Raw genomic sequence first — 19,390 nt, forward strand, 5'->3', positions numbered from 1 at the left:
AAGAATCTTGAATTTACATTCTAACAGACAGATAGTAGTGCTTGTATGACTCCCAAATTACTGTTTTCTTTGTTTCCCTAAAGTTATAGCTGTTGTACTATCAAACATGAAAAGTGTCTACTACTCTAAAGTTTCCTGAACAGGTACTGTATTCACAAATAGTGCTGCCTTTGCAGCTGACCAGCAGAGGGAGTACGTCACAGCCAATGTTCTGCATAGCTGAAAAGAATTTTGTAAACATCACAAACTAGACAATTTTACTAAACAGAAATAGAGAAGATCAATGTTTGCAGATCATGAACAGAGAATGCCAACTTCTCAGAAAAAAATTGTGTTGGAAATAAAATCTTACTTTCAAATGTTAGGACTACACGATTCAGTTGTAATCCTAAGATATTAGCTCTTGTGTCAATCAATATAATACCATTTTATCATTTCCCCACTGTTTTGTGCTTTTACCAGGCTGACATTTAAGCTATTTATTATACTTGTTAGCCCACATCATACCTAATTATGCTTAAATGAAACTTACAAACAAATAATATTTCAATCTTACTTCAGAAGTATATTTCATGCAACCGATTGAATTACGTAAATCTAAGGAACTCCTTACATTTTTCTTCCCCCTTCATATGCTCTATTTTAAAATATCCAAATGATAAACTAGAAATGCTACTGGAAATGTTTGTCAGTGCAGCTACTAAAATTGGATTCCAAACTCAGACAGTACCAGAGACAAGCTTAGCCAATACTGATGTTCAGTGCTTTTTCCTGGGGTGATGCATGCCCCTTATCATTTTGCAAATCTTTGTACTTTTCTCCATTTACTGTATTTATTTTTCCCAATTTGAACTATAAAATGGTGATTTTCTTGAGTCAAAATAAGAGTACCCCTAAACATTTCTTTAGAAGAAGAAAAAGCACTGCTGGTGCTGTAAATCAAATCAGTACAATTTCCACATTTAATGTACATACACCAATAACAACAGAAAATCTAAACCCTGAAATTAGCACATCCTCCAAGAATCATGTTAAAGAATAAGCTTCGCTTCCTAAACCTTTTCAATTAAAAAATGTTTAAAAATTGGAGCAGGTAGAGGGGAGTATGTATTTAGAGAAGGGATTGCCATCCTTAAAAGTAAGCCACATTACACAAGACTACCTGTGCAATCTTTGTGATTATGTTCAGGCAAGGTGCAATATTCAATTGCTAAGTACCTTAGTTGTTTTAATGAAGTATGTCTAAAAAATAGACATAAATTCCATGTACAAATTGTAAATGGAAACAATGGACCACATAAGAAATATACCATTCAATATAGAAATATGATAATCACCAAATGATCAAACATGTATAGTGCAATCCATATATATTCTTGCATACAAATCATATACCATTTGCATATGTTATCAAAAATTTAAGATAAAAAGATAATGAACACAAACTTGGAACTATTGAGAAATGCTTCAATTACCAGTATTTTTCCTGTGGGGGAAGTTGCAAAGTATACAAATAAAAGGTTAATTACCAAGAATCTGTCACTTATTCAGACTTAAAAAAAAATCTGTGTGATCAAAATAGTGCTCTAGAGGCTTCTCTCAACAAAAATCTATGTTTTAAACAGGACCACAAATATGATTAAAATAATTAAAAATAATTAAAAAACCAAATTTATATTAACTGTCAAATAAAAAGTACACACCATTGCCTGTTATATTCTATCTTATTAAAAAGACTCACCCACTCCACAAGTCTAAGTGCTTGCACTGATAATGGTTTGCCACCGGTTTGCTTCTTCAGACTGAGAAATAAGTGATGGTTTCAATAATAAGGGTGGTTGAACTAATTTCAGTGCCTTAAGTAAAGTACAGTTCTCTTTAAACATCAGTGTCTAACTATTCGTATTCTTTGGGGTTGGGCTTTTCTCTCACTAGATAAGCTGTTAAGTCATGCCTTGATTTTAGATCTGCCAACATACAGATTCTTCTGGTGTAGCCTCCCCCACTCATCATCAAGAGTGATATACTTCTTGTTCTATTTCCCCCACCCCCACCCGTATTACAAAAAAAGGCACTGCAGGGCAGAAATTCCTCAGGTGCTTGCTAATGGAATTCCCAGGGTCTATGAGCCGCTTCGGGGATCAAGAGATCTCATAGCCCCTGCTGGGGTAAGAAGCAACGAGTCTGTTCCATTTAATCAAATACAGAATGAATTTTCAGCCCTATTCACTAGGTTGTCTCCAGGGCTCCAAAAAAGCACTAGGGAGCAAGAATCACACTAATGTGGCTCTTTCAGGCAGATATAATTAGTTTGATTTTAAAGAGTCAAATTAATATCACCTCAGTACTATTACCCAGATTGTGCGTGACAGCGATACTGTACATCGCAAGGCTGAAAAAGGGAACTAAGGAAATATAAAAAGAATCATACAAAATGTTACATATTCTACAAAGGGATGTTTCCTATTATTGCATGCTGCATGGTTTCATTTTAACAGCAAGACATTCATGCTTAACTCTTTGAGCATGAAAACAAGCTAGCAGTGATTAATTTTTCCTTTAGATTTTTAACCTTCAAAATGAAATCTCTTTGTACATGACACCGATGTTGCTGAATACTATGAGTTTTGAAAATCGTGAGATATATGCCAAATGGCCCTGGGAAATAACTTCTATGGCTAAAAGTCAAGGGATATTTCACAGTTAGAGAACATTAACATTTAAAATAATATTGCCCTAAATCCTGTTTAAAATGTGCTGCAGAGACTACAACCATTATTACTTGTGAAAGGAAACTGTCAGATAATAGGTCATAATGAACTAGATTCAACCCCTAGGTTATGTACATGCTATAACTAAAAAGAAACACTCGCCCCACAAAAAAAATGTAAAAACACATCAAAATAGGTCTGCATGTTTTTTATCCATCATGGAAAAACATCAGATTATAGGCCTCCTAAATTGAATTCAGTACCAAGTCCTCTCTCACTTTGACAGTAAAAGGAGTACAACAGTTCTTGCTCTGGTACATAGAAAACTCATTCTGTACTGTTTTGCTGACCTGGCTGTCTAAACAATCAATTTAATTCACTTGAAAGTCAAACCACCTGCTAGACTGGGCAAGGATTATGAAACCTACAAACTAAAGCAACATGATACAACTCTTTACTGTGTCCTTTCTGAGAAACCTAAATGACACTATAGAGTTCTTTTTACAGAAAAAAATCATATTTGAATACAAAGTTTTAAAACCAGCCAAGCCTCTGTTAAGAGTGATACAGGGTTAAAATCACAACTGATCTCCTTTTGACACAAACACAAGTGTTTTGACACAGAATCATAAATACTCTGCTTAGAAATCAATAGAGATAGCCTCCAGGAACAGCAGATTGAGGCATCAATCTCCTGCAAGTTTGGTTAATTAAGATGCTGAAAGAACTTAATGCTAAGAATTCTCTTATGTAAACCCACAAGTCACAGCGAATTATGTTCCTGATTAAGTAAGCAAACTGTTCCTCTGAAATTAGGTACAGTACAGAGAAACAAACTTTTCTTATTTTATAATATCTTTCTTCCACACAACTCGTTTGGACACTATGCAATTTTAACATGTGCATAACAGATAGCGGCAATGCAGGCTGCTCCTGGTAAGAATGCTTTCTAGTTGAGCAGCAGTTAACAACAGTTAATTTAAACTTTCCAGACAAAATGTGATGTTTCATCTCAGCCCAAATGAGAAGAACTCCCAACATGTAGCTGCTATAAATACTTTTTAAGAAAAACAAGATGCAGCTTACAATTTCATAAAGAGATGTGCCAGAACTTAAAACAGTTTGAAGTTGACAACCAAGCTTCTCAATCACATTTCCCATTGAAGTGCCAGGAACTGCTTTTGGCTCTATCAAAAGCAAGTTTCTGATCAAGACAGCATCAGAAGACTGCAGACATGGCAGCTGCTTAGGATCCAATTATCTGCTTCTGTGGGATTTGGTCATGCATATACAGCATCCATGCCTTAACCAGAAGGAACAGAATACCTTCCAATTCACACAGGTAATCACAGGTATTCTTCCTTCCACATGTACACACTAGAACTTTTGAAACTGCATCATAAATGACAGGAACACAATCAGGTAAGGTTATCCCTGACTGCAAAGTCAGGTAACAAAAAGTAGGCAGAAGAATTTTTTTACATTAAAGGAAGTATAGGATATGGGGGCAGAAGACATAAAAAGTGATGTCTTGTACTGGGCTAACTTATTTTAAAGTAAAGTAATCAAGTGCAAGAGGGTATATTCATACCAATCAAAATATTTCATCCATTGTCAGGTAAAAATGAAAGTTAAGAAATTGTTAAGCAGAATCATCTGCCTCCACCCCCCACCCAAAACCCCTTTCACATTTAAAAATGGAACCAGGAGGCGCTGGTTATTCCAGAACCCCAGTGTTAGTTTGCATATGCACTCTGCAGAAAAGTACAGCTGAGTAAGAGGTGCTCATCCCTTTGTATATAGGGGGAAAGCTTGGATGCACTCAACAACAAACAGATATTTTCTTCAAGTGCCAACCTTAGAGGATGGATACCGTGATATCAAAAATGACACCCAGAATTAAAGACTAAAGTCATAATGCTTCCTTCTTTTCACAGTTCTAGGATTTAAAAAGGTACTTCCACACCAATTACTTCCCCCTGGGCAGATGCATGAGAAACTATTTCAGATTAAGCAAAGTTTATATCCTCAAATTCCAGAGGAGTAGACATGGTAGCTTATTAAAGCAAACACATACACAGAAGAAAGTCTTGGGGCACTTTAAGAAGCTTTATTATCAACTGCATTCATTAGATGCATTTTTCAAAAAAGAGACCTAAAGTACCTTGTAACGTGAAACATGCATTAAAACCAAATATAAACACCAGAATACAATAGAAACCGAAGCCTCACTTCTGTAACATATTTAAAAGCAATATACTTATTGTGGCATAAGTTTACATGGGCTACAGAATCCCACTTTCATGAACTGTGGTCCAACTTAGATGTGGCTGGCTGGATCATGCTTCATGTCTTTAAATAATGCGGCACAACTTAGAGGAGCAGGTTTATTATGGCAGCAGCTTTCGTGAAGCTAACATCCCGGATAAAACTGTCTTCCAGGTGCCATGAAACATTGCTGATGCTCCCGCCTCAGCGCAAAACCTAACTGCTTCTTGCCTTGATTGAGTGGGCTGCTTGCTGCACGTAGCCCCCATCAGCTTACTCGCACAATAAATCAGCGAGCCTTTAAAGGTGTCACACATGTGCGCACGTGTTTATTTGTTTCGCACATTGATGAGCCGTGTTGTTGGGTTTTTTACAGGGTGTGTGGGTGTTGTGCATTGGGGCGGGGGTGTCCCCGCCAAAATCAGCCTGCAGCTAACACCCGGCTCGGATCCGATTCGTTTACACACAAACGCGCCCCACTTCCCGGTTCAGAGTACAGTGTACGACGATCCGAGGTTTTTTTCTTTACACGTAACCGTAAAAACGAACCGATTGTAAACACCGAGCCTCACCATTTAACTGAAGAGCACCTCCTCCTCCTCTCTGAGGGCCTTCAGCAGCTGCAGCAGCGTCCCCCGGCCCTACACTTTGCCCTCCTGAGATGACCTGTAACTCCAAGCGCGCATTCACACGTACGCGCGCACACCCAGGGCTGGCCGGGCTCAAGGCATTCGGCCCGAAGCCCCGGCACTTCTTCGGCCTCTCTTCATCCCCTCACCGGCTTTTAACACACCCACCGCAGCCAACCCGCCCCCACTCCCCCCCCCCGCGGCTCCCCTCCTTCTCACCTCTCCTCAGCGGCAGCAGCAGAGGCGCTGCCTGCGCCCATAGAGCCCTCGCTCCCACTCGGCAGCCGCCCCCCAGTACATTCCAGAGAGAGCAGGCGAGGCGGACGGGACCCTCCATCCAACACCGACCGACCAACCGGCCAGAGCAGACCGTCCCGTCCTGCGCCGCCGCCGCCAACGAACAACGCACGACTCTCAAGCACTGACGGACTGATTGACTGAACTGAGGGAGGGAACGCGCGCGCGCCCGCCCGCCTGCCCGCGCGAGCCAGCAAGCGACAGGCGCGCGCTCGGCTCCGCTCGCGAGGGTAGGTGGGTGGGTGCGTTAAGCCCCGCCCCATGGCCCGCTCGCGCCCGAGCGCAGCCTCTCACAGACGGAGAGGGAGGCGCGCGCTTGAGGCTCCGCCTTCCTCCTCCTCCTCCTTCTTCTCCTCACAAGTCAAAACGGCTGGGCTCGCGCCTCAAGCGCCGCCCACCGCGCTCGCTCAGCCAAACGGCGGTTTCCTTTGCCTTCCCGCGCTCCTCCCTCCTCCCGCCACCGCAACACTCTTGGAATGTACCAATGGCGTAAACAAATGGAAGGTGGGGGGGGGGGTGCGTGCGTAAAAGAGCGAAATTTCAATCCTGGCCGAGCCGCGTCCGTTGCTTAAGCGGAGATGTGAGGGCGGCGAGTTTGTTGAGGAAACGGCTGGCTTCGAAGGGGGGCGCTGCCGCTTGGAAGTCCGAGGAAGGAACAGCGAAGGTGTTTCTCTCTCCCTCCCCCCGTACGAACATGGGCGTTGCCGTCCAGAAAAGGAGGCGGAGCTGCAGGCATGTGTAACTCTGTTTGACCTCCAGTTTTCTCAATGAGATCTAGCAACGTGCGAAGTTCGTGTATGGTTTGCTGTGGGCTTTATAGCTGCGCACATTAAGGAGATGAACGCTGCGGTTCTAGTGTCAGAAATAAACCCCATTTAGTTTAGTGGGACATGCTCCTAGGTAAGCAGGTGTGGGATTGCAGTGTTGCTCCTTTATAAAAACCATTTTAAAGAAAATTATTTATTCATAGAGGCAGTGATTTTTTTCTGGGGGGACGCAGGGAGATGCATACCCCTTAACATTTTGCGAATTTTTGCACTTTTGTCCATATTTTTTTTATTTGAACTATAAAATGGTGATTTTCTTGAAGCAAAATGAGAGTACCCCTAAACGTTTTTTTAGAAAGAAAAGAAAAAGCACTGCTGGTGCTATAAATCAAACCATTACAATTTCCACATTTAATGTACATATACAAATAACAACAGAAAATCTAAACCCTGAAATTAGCACACCCTCCAAGAATCATGTTAAAGAATAAGCTTCACTTCCTAAACCTTTTCAATTAAAAAATAATGTTTAAAAATTGGAGCAGGTAGAGGGAAGTATGTATTTAGAGAAGGAATTGTCATATTTTTTTGTGGGGGGAAGCACTGCATAGAGGCATATAATAGCAGTTTAAAGTGGCCAGAGCACCACAGGGCTCACATATGTTAGAGGCAGTGCACTGCAGTGGTTAGAGTGCCGGACTAGGGCCTGGGAGACTAGGGTTCAAATCCTCCCACTCAGCCATGAAGCTCACTGAATATCCTTGGGTCAGTCACTCAGAGCCCCTGCCCCTGAAGAGTCTGTCTGGGAATTATGCATCATGGGAGAAAGGAGAGATATAAAGGTAGCAATTAAACAAAAATAAACAAAGGGCAACTTGCTGCTGGGTCTGCTTGATGGCCTGTAGCTGTAGACAGGTGAGCTAGTAAATTATCTGAAAGTCTTCTGCAAGGCTGAGTTAATATATTTACCAGCAGCAGCACGGAATGCTATATATCAGAGGTTCAGTTTTATGCCTGATGTCCCCAGAGGCCACAGTGATGATATGCATAACAAATTCTGAAATTAAAAATGGCCATGTGTCATAAATAAATAAAGCTACTCATTTGCTAACTAGAACTTCTCTCCTTGGGGAAGCTGAAAACCTTGAAAGGAGTGCCACGGGGTTGATGTTTTTGCACTGGCACAAAGCCAGTGTAATTCTAATGCCATAAATAAAATTCTACACTTGATACACAGAGTACAGTCTCCTGCTCTCATTTGCTATTGTGATTCCTTTTTTTTGCCACACTTACCCATTCATAATGAAAGGAAAAAATTGAAATGTGCATTCATGAAATTCAACGCAGTATCTTATCTTTGCTCAAGAATGCATGCACCCCTATCCTGTACGTATTACCGTCCCAGGAGTGATTATCTTACTTCCTAATAGCTGTAGCATTTGAGTAGCTCTTGCAATAACTTGTTCTGATCAAGTTAACCTTTTGTCACTCATGCAAACATACGGTCCTGAACATGCCTTATGTCTCCGATACATGTTTATTTGGAATTAAGACCATTGTGTCCAATGGGGCTTGTTCCCTAATAAGTTTGTTTAGCCTCCCCAGCTGTCTGTCTCCTTTAACATATAGAGACATGGGGAAGAACAGTCATAAAATATTTCTAAATCTTCAATGACAATACACCATGGGCAATTCAGCTAGCTCCAGCTGGGGTGCTCATTTATATAGCACCCAAAAAGAGTGGAAATGTATCACCTCAAAAGAGGACACAGATTTGCAAAGAACTTGTGTATCTAATTTATATGTAAAAAGTAAAGCTAAAGGGACCCCTGAACATTAGGTCCAGTCGTGGCTGACTCTGGGGTTGTGGCTCACATCTCGCTTTATTGGTTGAGGGAGCTGGCATACAGCTTCCAGGTCATGTAGCCAGCATGACTAAGCTGCTTCTGGCGAACCAGAGCAGCACACAAACACCGTTTACCTTCCCGCCAGAGCGGTACCTATTTATCTACTTGCACTTTGACGTGCTTTCGAACTGCTAGATTGGAAGGAGCAGGGGCCGAGCAACTGGAGCTCACCCCGTCGCGGGGATTCGAACGGCCGACCTTCTGATCAGCAAGTCCTAGGCTCTGTGGTTTAACCCACAGTGCCACCTGCATCCCCAATTTATACGTAATGATGTAAAATTAGGAAGAATTGCTATCATTTAACTAAAATACATCTCACAGTAGTGGGAACAACTATGACCAGGTGTCTGCTTTTTCTTCTGTGCAGGTGTTCACTGTTGATCTCAAACTTCATGGCACCTGCTCACCATTCTTGGGGTTCTTTCTCTTTAAACGAGACTTGGACGCTTCCAACAGAGGAGTGTCAGCCCAATAGAGGACTGCCCATTGTAAATTAGGGCACACAACCACCCTAGTGACATTATACGTCATCTGGCTGTGGTTAGAATACACTTGAACATTGTGGAGTTGACAACGAAACAAACAAACAAAAACCCAATAGAAGCTTGTATTTTTCCTGTCTAAAAGAAGACAGATTGTGGCTGCTGCATGTTTGGCTGACTTTTAGGCGTTCTAAAAATAAGCATTTTTGGAAGGATCAACGTCGCTAGACAAAACAAGATTCTTTGTTGCAGGCCATATATATTGACATTAACAGTGAAGCGAAAACAAAGGGTTTAAATTAAGCAAAGCATTTTCAAAACCCCACCTCCACCAAGTTTTAAAATAAATACAATGGAGTCTTGGGGAAAAGGGGATCTCAGGAAATGGCTGGCTCTTATCCAGGTAAGTGCTTATAAATTGTAATGCTATTTAGTGAAAACATTTCTTTCAAGGAGTGAAAATAAAAGGTTGTTGCTTCCATAAGAATTCATGGATAAACTTTATACCAACAGTGTACTCCTAACCAATAAGATATGCACTAGGATGCTAGGGAAGGGACTGACCATCATTGCCCTGCCCAACTTCTGCTTTTTGCTGCTGCCAGCCTCCTCTGGAGTAAGGATTTGGGAGCCAGCTGTATGTGTCACCTAGCCTGGTGAGAGGACCTCTCCCCTCTGAGCTGTAAGCCAAGCTGCTTGGAGTACAGGAAAACTAGAAACTTTATTGTCAGTTAACTCTTGTTTTGCTTTGTATTTACAGTACTTAAACCTATATTGTGGTGTGTGTATTTTGGTGATATTGAATTTATTCTGTGTTTGTTAAATTGTCATTTTTGAAATTTACTGACATGCTCTATATTTTGTATATTTGTATTTTGATTTTTGGATGTTTGCTGTAAGCCACTTTGGGTGCAGCCCATTGTGGAAGAGTGGCATGTAAGTAAATTCAACCAACTGAGAAATAAGTCCTGCTGAAGTCAGTGGGTCTTGCTCCTAGGTAAGGGGGTTAGGACTGCGGCCTAAATTCTTACACAGATCAGGGGTAGCAATAGTGCCACTCTATTCTGCCTTGGTCAGACCACACCTGGAATGCTGTGTCCAGTTCTGGGTGCCACAATTTAAGAAAGATATTGACAAGCTGGAAGATGTGCAGAGGGGGGCAACCAAGATGATCAAGGGTCTGAAGCTCTGAATGGTTGATGGAGTTTGGTGTGTTTAGCCTGGAAAAGAGAAGACTGAAATGAGATATGATAGCTATCTCAAGGGCTGTCACTTAGAAGATGGAGCAAGCTTATTTTCTCCTGCTCTGGAGGGTAGGATTTGAACCAATGGCTTCAAGTTTCAAGAAAGGAGATTAAACACCAGGAACAACCTTTTGACAGGAAGATCTGTTGGACAAGAATGGACTTCTTTGGGACGTGGTGGACTCTTCCGTCGGAGGTTTTTAAGCAGAGGTTGGGTGGCCATTTGTCATGGGTGCTTTAGTTGAGATTCCTGCATTGCAGGGGGTTGGACTAGATGACCCTTGGGGTCCCTTCCAACTCTACAATTCTATGATTCTATGATGCCTGGTGTGGGATACCACTTTTGAATACGCCCACCGCCACCAAATGAATAAAAACAGACTCCCTGTAAATAAATAAAAAAGCACACAAAGGTCTGTATAGTTAAAGCTATGGTTTTCCCAGTAGTGATGTATGGAAGTGAGAGCTGGACCATAAAGAAGGCTGATTGCCGAAGAATTGATGCTTTTGAATTATGGTGCTGGAGGAGACTCTTGAGAGTCCCATGGACTGCAAGAAGATCAAACCTATCCATTCTGAAGGAAATCAGCTCACTGGAAGGACAGATCCTGAAGCTGAGGCTCCAATACTTTGGCCACCTCATGAGAAGAGAAGACTCCCTGGAAAAGACCCTGATGTTGGGAAAGATGGAGGGCACAAGGAGAAGGGGATGACAGAGGACGAGATGGTTGGACAGTGTTCTCGAAGCTACCAGCATGAGTTTGACCAAACTGCGGGAGGCAGTGGAAGACAGGAGTGCCTGGCGTGCTCTGGTCCAGGGGGTCACGAAGAGTCGGACACAACTAAACAACAACAACCTGGCCATTTTGCCCTTTGTACTGGTTGTCTATTTGCAGGGAGTTCATAAACAGAGTATTCCCATATGTGATCTCCCCACATCTCAAGCTGCACCTTGAAGTGCTGCTCTCTATCACCACTGATTCTGCTGCATCTGTAGATCAGGCCAGAGCCTGGTGGTAGGAAGAGGAGGTTATCATACACAGACAGCAGAGGGCAAGGAGAAATCTGAGGTCTAGCGCCAAGGGCCTTCTGGTGGTTCCCTCACTGTGAGAAGCCAAGTTACAGGGAACCAGGCAAAGGGCCTTCTCGGTAGTGGCACCCGCCCTGTGGAATGCCCTCCCACCAGATGTCAAAGAGAAGAACAACTTCCAGACTTTTAGAAGACATTTGAAGGCAGCCCTCTGTAGGAAAGCTTTTAATGTTTAACAGACTACTGTATTTTAATACTTTGTTGGAAGCTGCCTAGAGTGGCTGGGGAAACCCAGCCAGATTGGTGGGGTATAAGTAATAAATTAGTATAGTGGTACCTCAGGTTAATTCGTTCCGGAGGTCTGTACTTAACCTGAAACTGTTCTTAAGCTGAAGCACCATTTTAGGTAATGGGGCCTCCTGCTGCTGCCGTGCCGCCGGAGCACAATTTCTGTTCTCATCCTGAAGCAAAGTTCTTAACCTGAAGCATTATTTCTGGATTAGCGGAGTCTGTAACCTGAAGCGTATGTAACCTGAGGTACCACTGTATTAGTACTAGTATTAGTATCAGTATCATCGCAACAGGAAGAGCCAGGTAAAGAGCACATTAAGCTGCTGGGGCTCAGGAAACCCCATGGTTTTCAAGGACATGGAACAGTTCAAGAGGCAGCCCTGCACCTCATTTCTTGGAAGAGCTGTGGTTCAAATCCACCTGTGGCTGATGTGCTTCATTTATCCCAGCCCAGTCCCCAGAAGTTTTATGGGTGCTATTGGAGAAATAGGAGGTAACACCTTTTTTTGTATGTAGCCTATGGTTTAAATATCTTTTCTTGAGGTGTAAGATAGATTCCAAATGAGCTTTTCAAACATTTTATCCCACTCTTCTTCCAAGAGCTTAGGATGGTACCCGTTTCCCATGTTTTAAGCCAAAACAACCATGCGAAGCAGATTAGGCTGAGAATAACTGGCCCAAGGCTACCCAGGGAGCTCCATGGCTGGGCAGAGATTTGAACATGTGTCTCTCCAGTCTAAATGCACTGTCCACTATGCCCTACTGAAATAACTTTGGGCTCTTTTTGAGACTGTGTTTTTAAACACCTGGGTGCTGCTTCTGGCAGTTTTAAGAGTTTATTTCACATTACATGAGTTTTCAAATGAACTTGTGGCATGACTAAAATGAAGTGTGTGTGTGTGTGTGTGTGTGTGTGTGTGTGTGTAGTGGAACTGCCCTTGAGGATGCTGAAATGTTTCCTTACTCATCAGACAAAATTAGTTAATATTTTGCTGAGTTTGCTGCAAAGCAAATATATTCAGCCAGCAAATCTCTGCAAACAAGACAATGACAAAATAATCACAAATCAAAAAGCTACTTATTTGCAAGGAATAGAAGACATGGCTAGCATGTTTTCTCTATATAGCCTCTGTTAAATGTGGTTTGCTTCACTTAGATACTCCACTTGCCTGCTTCACTTAGATACCCCTTTTTAAAATTTCTTTGCTCTGTAGAGAATAATGATGCTAAGGGAGTGAATCAAATCCAGTCCCCTGCCAGGATGTACTCTATACCCCAGCATGGTGCTCTCTCTGCCTCTCCTCCAGTTCCCTAAGGAAAGGACAGTCCTGCTGACGACAGCAGCTAAAACCCAGGCAGAGATCCTTCAAGGCAGGCCACAATGCAATTTTCTATGGTCTCAGATTAAACGTCCTTTCTCCCCCCACTACCTGTCTGTCGGAGTGCTGTGGAGGGGATGTATAATCAGCGGAGGCTATTCATTCACCTCCGCTCACATTCTTCTACCTGCATTCCTGGATGTGTTTCCCATCCCACATTTATTTCAGCTGGATTTGTCAGAAGCTTAACTCGGAGCTAATTAGCACCCTAGAATGGCTGTTTTTTCTACCAGGGTACCTCCACAAAAGGTTTACCTTGTGATTAAAGTTGGGTGCCTCTGGACAGCACCCTTGAATGCATCCTTCTGCATTCTTTCAGAATTAAGCCTGGAGGAGGAGGGTGGAGTGGTGGGGGAAAACACCCACATTTTCTCTAATCCTAAGAAAAAAACAAAAACAAAAAAAGCCCTGAAAGAGGACTTAACTCCTTTCTAAAAAGTTAAATCACTTAACTCTGCCTGACCTGTTGCCAGAAGCCAGGAAGCTGAACCAACAGAGCTTCTGTCTGTGATCCTTCAGCACAAAAGATTCTCTGCTTCGGGGCTTTGTTTTTATTTAGGTGGAGTGACTTGCCTTTGACACCCCAGTTCCCCTCCTTCAATAAATCCAAATGACTGAAAATAACAAGGGCAGAGCCCGAAAACCACTTGTAACCGCTATGTCACTGAAGTTAATGGGATTTACAAGTTTGTGAATGGTTTTCCAGGCTGCAGCAAAACTCGTTAGGAGATTTCTGTTTCTTCAAGTAAGAAGGTATTATATCGAGCGAAACTGCTGTGCCAAACATTGCATCTTGCAAACGCACACACTGCATCGTACTTGGGTAGCCTCAATTAGCTCTGTTTGTTTTTCTCTGGGCTTTTTCTGGGAAGCAGAAGAACCAAAATTATCCTATAAAATAAATAACAGTGTAGCCCAATGTGTTTATTATATAACCCAGGCTTCCTCAACCTCGGCCCTCCAGATGTTTTGACACTACAATTCCCATTATCCCTGACCACTGGTCCTGCTAGCTAGGGATCATAGGAGTTGTAGGCCAAAAACATCTGGAGGGGCGAGGTTGAGGAAGCCTGATATAACCTGTTTATGAGGAAAAAAGACAGCCACCTGCAAGTTGAGCCTCTATCTAATGATGGTCTTGATAACTGGACAGAATCTTAAGGGACTTGGCAGTTCTTCAAATAAACACTACCCATTCCAATGGGTGTGTTTAAATACTAGTAAATGTTGAATCACAAAGTCAACATATATTGATAACCTGTGTAAATCTCAAATTAAGCATGGTAACGTCTTTCATCAAAGCACACTCAGCCCCCTTTGCCACACTCAGTTTAAGAATCACTAGTGGGGGGGAAACCTGTGCTGAGAATCTATAGAAATCCCTCAAACCACATGTTGGAGATGGGTTGACGTTCTCCAGGCCCAGTCCTGGGAACTCAGAAAGGCCTAGTTTCTTCTGCACCTGTGTGCAGAGACAGGCAAGCTGATGTTGTTAGCAGCTGGGATAGAGACATGCTGTTTTCGATGACAGCTAATGGCGAGTTTCCTTTACTCCATGGCAGAGCAGCTGCTTTTGGCCATGATTTTAAGCATCAGTTGAATAGATTCCTTGTACTGTAGCCAGACTCTTAATGCGGTGACTTTTGCTGTAATTTTTAAAAGGTCCATTATTCAATAATTCCTTGTCCCAGGAGAAACTACAGGAGCAGAGGAGGTGGACACCAAAATTGCTAAAGGTAGGCTGTAGATAGCTTAAGGACAGTGCTGTCTGTGGCTCTTGACAAAAAAGACTTCATGTGGCCCTATGGAAAGATGTTGTCTTACTATGACAATGGGCACCGCACACACTTTAAACAAACATTTTGAAATAAGACTGGGAGGATACTAGAAAATCTTTATTGAAAGATATGATCTAAGAGGGCTTTCTTCCCACAATCCAAAACTCCATTACTCAGACACCAATGACTCAGCCACACCACTTAAGAAGATGTATTATTATTATTCTCAAACTGAAATTTATAGGCGATTAGATTAAAAACTAACATGCCATATTCATTTCTAATGAAACGAGATTTTTGATTAACGACCTGCTGTTTAAAGCAATCCCCTTGGAATGAGCTGTTCTCAAATACTAGCTATGCTGCCAGCCGCACACAGCCTCATGCTCACTGTAGGGGTGTTTGGGTATGTTTTAAAATCTAATTACTTACTAATCAACACATTCTCAGAAAGTGTTTCTGCCAGATGTAGGGTACTGATATGACCACACCAGAGGAGAAATTGACCCAACTCAAATCATGTACCCCTGTGGCTCTCCACATGTCGTTGGAGTCCCATCAGCCCCAACCACTATGGCCAATGGCCAAGGACAACAGGAGTTGTAGACCAACTGCATTTAAAGGGCCACAGGTTCCCCACTGCTGTTCTGGACCTTCCCTGGTGGGCTTATATTCTCTGTTTCCATCAATAGACTCACCCACCTGTGGGAACCGTATATGGATAAACATCATGATGCAGAAGGCACTCACACTGAGATTCTCCTCTACATCTGCAATGCACGCTGAAGGTCTCCTTCATGGTGGATCTCCATTGTTGGATTGGAACAAAGAGCTTGGGGTGGGATCTATGGTTTGCTCAGAGTAGACCCAGCGTAATTCATATGACCAGGTTAGGCCCATTCATTTCAATGAGTCTACGCAGAGTAAAACTTACCTGTGAGAAATGGCATCTCCAAAGTGAGCACAGAGCTTTGGGAAACCACTCTACTGTTCACCATCTGCCAGGGCCATGAAATTATTTCAGCTGGATCCATTAATGGACCCCACTTCCTGTGCATTCCCACCACTCAGACCACACCACACTTGGTGGTGACTCCAAGTAGGTGGGGCAGTGGGACTGTGCTTGCTTGCTAGCCTTGCCCTATACCTGAGTTCACCATAACCTGTGAAAGGGCCTATATCAGGAGTCACTAATTCTGTGCCCGGGGGGGACTGTGACACCTATGAAGGCTTCAGAGGTGTCTCTGGACAAGTGGCCGAGACTCTGAGCTTTCCTTTAAAAAGAAAAAAGAAAAAAGCTTCTAGCATTCCTTGAAAGTTATGGGGCAAAAAATGCGGTCACCTTCAAAGCTCTTTCTGTGAAATGAGAGTGCATCTTTTTCCTGGGGGTGGTTGTCCCTCTCATTTTGTGTTATGCCACGCTACCCCAGATAAACCATTTTGTGTTGTGCCCCACCCTCTCCATGACAGCCATTTTGCGACTGGTACCCCAGCACCCTCTCAAAATTCAAAATGAGCCCACAAGTCCAATAAGGTTTGTGACGCCTGACCTACCTGCACACCCAGAGAGCGTAAGCACGGACTCTGCAAACATAATTGGGATTCTGCCTATTCAACAAGCTCTCTGATCACTGATGCTGCTGAATAGTAAGATACATGCTTTGCAGGCAATAAGTCCTAGGCTGAATCGTTGGTATCGTCAATTAAAAGAATCAGGTAGCAGGTGATGGAGAGCTCAGTGGCAGAAAACATACTTTGCAGACGAAAGGTCCCAGGTTCAATCTATGGTATCTCCAGGTATAGCTGGAAAATACTCCTGTCTGAAACTTTGGAAAGCCACCATCAATAACTATAGATAACAGTGAACTAGATTAACCCATGGTGTGAATTGGCACAACCCTCTATCAGCCAGAGTTGATCAGTTGGAGTCCTCCATATATTGTTGACTCTACCTCTTATCATTCCTTGCTTAGCATGGCCAACAGTCAGGAATGATGAGAGTTGTGGTACAGCAAATTTGGAAGGCCCCAGGTCAGCCATCCATGGTGTGGAAATAATTCTGACCTAGATAGATCACTGGCCTAAGTCAGTATAAGGTACTTTCCTGTGTACAGAACCTACATACACATAAAGTTTGAAGTCAAACACATGCAAGGAGTGGAGCCAATAGGCTCTCTTGCAGACCCTCCAAGTGTCCCTATTTTCCAGGGACAGTCTCGGATTTACAGAAGCCACAGTAGTTTCTGATTTATCCGGAATGTCCCGCTTTTCCTTACGTCATCCCTATTTTCATCAGAGAAATGTTGGAAGGTATGTATGTGCAAAGAGTCGCAACGAGCGTCATAATTATTGTGGAAAATACTGAGAACCACAGTCGCTCTATGATAATCTCAGAGAAGCACCAAAATAACTTGCCTTGGTTAACTACCAAAAATCTGGTTTCGTCCTGTAGGTTTTGGTATATCAAAAGTACGGTACTTTAACTCTGAAGAACCTTGTTTTCATTTTCAAAGCCAACCAAGTGAAAGTTTCCTAACCACTAACACAAGAACTCATGTAGGATTATTTTAAAACACACACACACAATACAACGCCCGCCCACCTGCCCCCGCCGTGTGGAACATTGGGACAGTTTTTTAAATAAATGTAACCGCCCAATTTGCAGGACAATTTTTAAAAAAAATTAAAGAAGGTAAAAAGTATGTACATTATGAGTCATTGGGCATGCTTGGTATCTTTCGCACTTTCAAGCATGGCAGTCCTTTGAATGATGAAAATGTTTTGCTAACAAGTCCTGGCAATGTTGTTTTTTAGTCTGCTTCCCCCTTCCAGAAACGGCCTGCGAATTGGCACAAAGAGTGCAAAGTTGGCAAGACTTCTTGAGATCATATCTTGAGCATGCCGTAACACAAAGCATTTATTCTGCAGCAACTGAATACAATATTGTTTGCTGTCCAAGACTTCAAGAAAGACTGCAATCTGCTTTTTCTCTTTCCACATTCAATATTAAATTCAGTGTGCACTCACTCACTCTGACACACACACACACACACTTTTTAAACATCTTAATGTTTCAGCTTGCGCCACTTGTGCCTTTTTTCCATTTTGGCATGGCATTACAGAGACGTTTTAAAAGGAAGATGGAAATGTGAGAATAAATTTGTGCAACAGGTTTTCTTAAAAAATAAAAGCAAATAGTTTAACAATCATCTATAGAACAACAGGAATTGCACTCCATGCCAGCTATTCGGGGGGGGGGGGCGTAAAGAATTACCATGTTGTTTGCCTTTCATATAAGCTTATAATAGCCTTAAAAGAAGTGTTCAGGTCTGAGTGCAACCAATACTGGACTGCTGCACCACAACAAGGTAGCAGAGCAAGCCATTGGCTACAGTGGCGGAGCAAGTCGATCGGGCACCTGGGGTGGTGCATGTGCCCTGCACCCAGGGGCGCAGCCAGCTGCCCGTGGGGCAAGCTGGGGCAGGATGCTCCGCAGGGCCTCTGAGGAGTCTGCCTGCCTCCTCCCACTCAGCTACCCTACAGCTGAGGGGGAGGCAGCAGGCGGACTGTTTGGGCCACCATGTCACTCCCAGGAGAGACACGTGGCTCGGGCGCGCTGCAGGCCCCACGGTGAGTGCCACCTGGTATTTTGTCATCCCCCTCAGTGGTGACACCCAGGGCGGACCGCCCCCACCGCCCACCCTTGATTGGCTATGTTCACATGTCATTATAAGCTGGGATTTCTTGATTATCGCAAGCCATCGGAGGGTTGTGTATCCACATTCCTTGCACAAAATACAACAGCAGCAGTACACCACAGAAGCATGTGTGACACCAGTCAAGCTTGCAAAAATATATCGTTTGCCTGATAATAAATGTTGGAAATGTAAAGAGACTGAAGGCACATTCTTTCACCTTTGGTGCACGTGCTCAAAGATTAAGGCTTCCTAGGAGATGATCTATAATGAAATAAAAAAGGTATTTAAATATACCTTCCTGAAGAAGCCAGAGGCTTCTGGGCATGGTCGGCCAATTGGTGTCAAAGGAGGATAGAACTTTTTTTATGTATGCAACAACAGCAGCAAGAATACTTATAGCGAAGTATTGGAAGACACAAGATCTACCCACCCGGGAAGAATAGCAGATGAAGGTGATGGATTATATGGAACTGGTGGAAATGACTGGCAGAATCCGAGACCAGGGAGAAGAGTCGGTAGAAGAAGATTGGAAGAAATTTAAAGCCTATCTACAGAAACACTGTAAAATTAAGGAATGCTAAAAGGATGTTGGAATGAAGTAATGTGGTTTTTGCAGTAATGCTATATAGGGTTAAGGAATAATGGATTGTCAACAGGTCAGAATGTAAAGTTACAATATATTAAGATAAATTAGTAAGATAAAAACAAGAATGGAAAGGATTTGCTGAAATAACCAATTGAACTAGAATACAAAAAAGGGAGGTCTGAGGAGGTCAAGGAAACAAGTAAATGAAAGACAAGATATGGAAAGATGGATTTCTTTTTAATTGTTTTTACTTTTTCTGTATTTTCTGTTTTTCTTTTTCTTTATTTTTGTAATTTTTTGAAACTTTAATAAATATTATTTTT

At 42.6% G+C, this 19,390-nt stretch overlaps 1 protein-coding gene across 4 annotated transcripts in view; it reads right to left on the bottom strand.

Annotated features, from left to right (window-relative positions):
• The window catches only part of CDON (cell adhesion associated, oncogene regulated), a 109,194-nt gene that overhangs the window by 46,986 nt on the left and 42,818 nt on the right, over positions 1–19,390 (bottom strand). The window contains exon 1 of one of the 4 annotated variants that reach the window (XM_081890852.1): positions 5,828–5,988. The exons of 1 other annotated variant lie outside the window; for it this stretch is intronic. The gene's annotated coding sequence lies outside the window, so the exon portion shown is untranslated. Of the gene's footprint in view, positions 1–1,741; positions 1,909–5,551; positions 5,695–5,827; positions 5,989–19,390 lie in introns of those variants that run through there. 2 more of the 4 variants (XM_081890855.1, XM_081890854.1) reach the window with 2 other exon arrangements.

Source organism: Podarcis melisellensis, assembly GCF_964234715.1.
Source record: "Podarcis melisellensis genome assembly, chromosome: 15".
Lineage (NCBI taxonomy): Eukaryota > Metazoa > Chordata > Lepidosauria > Squamata > Lacertidae > Podarcis > Podarcis melisellensis.